The 3,721-nt window shown below is 37.5% G+C and overlaps 1 pseudogene; it reads right to left on the bottom strand.

Annotated features, from left to right (window-relative positions):
- Positions 1 to 1,006: 1,006 nt before the first annotated feature.
- Positions 1,007 to 3,721, bottom strand: part of LOC114922162 — a 4,705-nt pseudogene continuing 1,990 nt past the window's right edge.

Raw genomic sequence — 3,721 nt, 5'->3', positions numbered from 1 at the left:
CATATTTATTCTCCTCTATTATTTCTAGTCTCCAACCAGTCATACCACTTGTTCCATATTAGATAGTACTCTGTGTCTTCCTTTTCTTTTATCTCTTTTGTTAATTTGTGCATCTCAGCACAGTCCAGGATTTTTCTTATCACTTCTTCCTCTGATGGTATATTCTCATTTTTCCAGAACTGTGCGTATGCTATTCTTGCTGCCGTTCTTATATGTAAAATTAAGTACCGTATTTCTTTACTATATTTTCTGTTTCAAATACCCAGCAAAAATATCTCTGGTTTCCAGTCTACGGGTTGGTCTATTATTTCTTCGATCCATCTTATTTTAGTCCAGTATTTTTACGCAACTGGGCATGTCCACCATAAATGATAATATGTTCCATGTACTTTTTTACATTTCCAACATGTTGGCGAATTGTTATGGAACATCTTGGCAAGCTTTGCTGGTGGAAGATGTCATCTGTAAAATATCTTCAACTGGTTTTCCTTGAATGCCGCTGACATAGTCAATTTTATGTTTATTTCCCATATTTTTTCCCATTTCTCCAATTCTATATTATATCCGAAATCATTGTGTCTTTGACAATCTCGTCTTCCATTTTATATCTCAATAGATATTTGCATAAATTGCTAATTAATTTTATTTCTGTTCATTGTATAATTTTATCCAATTCTTGCGGCTCTTTTTGTATTTCATATAATTTTTTGTCCTCTGTATATTTAGACTGAATTTGTGTAAATGTCCACCAATCAATCTCTCTGCCTATCTCTTGTTCCAATTCTTGTTTTTTCAGATTTCCCTGTTCATTTACTAATTCCTTGTACCTAATTATCTTATTTATATCCAGTAGATGTGGGTGTTTCAGAGCTTCTGTTGGGGATAACCACATTGGAATTCTTATATAATGTTTTTGTTCTATTTTTTCCCAAGTCTGTAGCAATGCATTCCTAACTATGTGTCTTTGAAAGTATCTGTGTATTTTACATTTTTCGTCCCATTTTCCTTTTCTCTCCACCTACAAGTCTAATCCTGAGACATGTTTGAGTAAAAAGATTCAGACCACAATTCAAATAGTCAATTTCTCAACTACAGTTTCAATGGGAGATCACAAATGAATTTCAAGCCTTTTCTAAATTCTTCAACTTTTGCCTCATGTGGATTTCCTTGTGTGCAATAAGGGATGATTTATGAGTGAAGTAATGTCCACAGACTGGACATTTGAAAGATTTCTCCACTGTGTGAGTCCTCTGGTGTCTCATAAGGCTGGAATTCCCACAGAAACGTTTCCCACAGATAGCACATTCAAAGGGTTTCTCTCCTGTGTGAGTCCTCTGGTGTGTCACCAGGTAAGAATTGCGAACGAAACTTTTCCCACAGAGAGCACATTCAAAGGGTTTCTCTCCTGTGTGAATCTTCTGGTGTATCACAAGGGTGGAATAATCACTGAAACTTTTCCCACAATTAGGACATTCAAAGGGTTTCTCTCCTGTGTGAGTCCTCTGGTGTGCCACCAGGTTGCATTTGTAATTGAAACTTTTCCCACAATCAGGACATTCAAAGGGTTTCTCTTCTGTGTGAGTCCTCTGGTGTTTCATAAGGCTGGAATTCTCAATGAAACTTTTCCCACAATCAGGACATTGAAAGGGTTTCTTTCCTGTGTGAGTCCTCTGGTGTTTCAAAAGGTTGGAATTCTGACTGAAACGTTTCCCACAATCAAGACATTCAAATGGTTTCTCTCCTGTGTGAGTCCTCTGGTGTATCACAAGGCTGGAATTTTGACTGAAATTTCTTCCACAATCAGGACATTCAAAGGGTTTCTCTCCTGTGTGAGTCCTCTGGTGTTTCACAAGGCTGGAATTCTCACTGAAACTTTTCCCACAAACAGGACATTGAAAGGGTTTCTCTCCTGTGTGAGTCCTCTGGTGTTTCACAAGGCTGGAATTCACATTGAAACGTTTCCTACAATCAGGACATTCAAAGGGTTTCTCTCCTGTGTGAGTCCTCTGGTGTGTCAGCAGGTAGGAATTGCAACTGAAACTTTTCCCACAATCAGGACATTCAAAGGGTTTCTCTCCTGTGTGAGTCCTCTGGTGTATCACAATTCTGCATTTATCACTGAAACTTTTCCCACAATCAAGACAGTTAAAGGGTTTTTCTCCTGTGTGAGTCCTCTGGTGTGTCAGCAGGTGGGAATTCTGGCTGAAACCTTTCCCACAATCAGGACATTCAAAGGGTTTTTCTCCTGTGTGAGTCCTCTGGTGTGTCACCAGGTGGGAATTGCAAACAAAACTTTTCCCACAGATAGCACATTCGAAGGATTTCTCTCCTGTGTGAGTCCTCTGGTGTCTCACAAGGCAGGAATTCTTACTGAAACTTTTCCCACAATCAGGACATTGGAAGTGTTTCTCTCCTGTGTGAGTCCTCTGGTGTCTCATGACATGGGAATTTGTAATGAAACTTTCGCACAATCAGTACAGTCATACGTTTTCTCTCTGCTGTGAATCCTCTGATGTATCACCACGTTGCCATGCTCACTAAAGCATTTACTGCACTAGGAGTGCTTTTATGGCTTTTCTCTTGTGTGGGTCCTTCCATGAACCACAAGGGAGCTGTTCTGACTAAAGCTTTTGCCACAATCAGATGATTTGTATGGCTTTTCTGATGTGTGGCTCCTCTTGTGCATAATCAGTTGTGATTTGCAATCTATGCTTTTCTAACAATAGACACAACTATGGAGCTTTTCCACAGCTGATATTCTTGAGGAAGTAAAAAATATGGATAATCCCTTGTTTAGTGGTGCTTTCATTCAAGTTGTTATCTTCCTCACAGTACGAGGCCTTTATGACTCTCTGCTCTACGTGCCTTTCGTACTCACCTTTTCCTCCAATTGACTTCCAGATATTTCACTCTTTTAATGAATTAAAAATAATCTCTCTTCACTTTTCATGTAAAGTATCCTTGTGTTCTGAATAATCTACATATTCCAGTTTGAAATCTTTCTTGATTTTCTCTCTTTTTTTCCTAAGAGCTGCTGGAGGAAGAGGAGAATTGTGTGGTTTTCTGAAGAAAATGGAAAATATTTTGATTTCTGGCTCGGTTTGCTTTCTTTTTCAATGTTGCTTGTTATTCTTAGCTGTCAAGAGTGCTCTTCTTCCCATCCTCTTTTCTATAAGATTTAAGGAAAAGTGTAACTTTAATTTTTATAAAATGGTGAGAGGTGTGAAAAAAGAAGAGAAGTATACATCACAATGAAAAAGCAAACATGCCACAATGATAGAATAACCTCTTACATTATTTATGATTCATCTGCTACATGGAATACTACCGACATCCATGTTCAAATATCCATTCAATCAAATTCAGTTGTTGATTTGGGTAAAATTTCTTGTTGACTTCGGTCAATCACAAATCCTTAGCAATGCAAAGGGTTATCATCAAATACATCTGGAAGTGATGGGGATAGATTATATAATTCCAGATATATGCATACAGAGAGAAATACAGATACACACTCCTACTAAAGTATATATGGAAAAAATCTATGTCTTTCAAGCCTGGAAAAATGTCCCAAAATAGTTTACAGTCAAAGCTTTTGAGCTAATTTTAGAGATGTGGCGGCTTTAAATGATGGATAACAGAATAATAGAGTTGGAAGGGACCTTGAAGGAAGAACAAAGAATTTTAATGGTAATTTTAATGATTTTTAATAAAAAAAGAT

The sequence above is a fragment of the Protobothrops mucrosquamatus genome, unplaced genomic scaffold (assembly GCF_001527695.2).
Source record: "Protobothrops mucrosquamatus isolate PMUCROS unplaced genomic scaffold, P.Mucros_1.0 scaffold5649, whole genome shotgun sequence".
NCBI classification, from domain to species: Eukaryota; Metazoa; Chordata; class Lepidosauria; order Squamata; family Viperidae; genus Protobothrops; species Protobothrops mucrosquamatus.
This window is presented reverse-complemented; position numbering and strand designations above follow the sequence as displayed.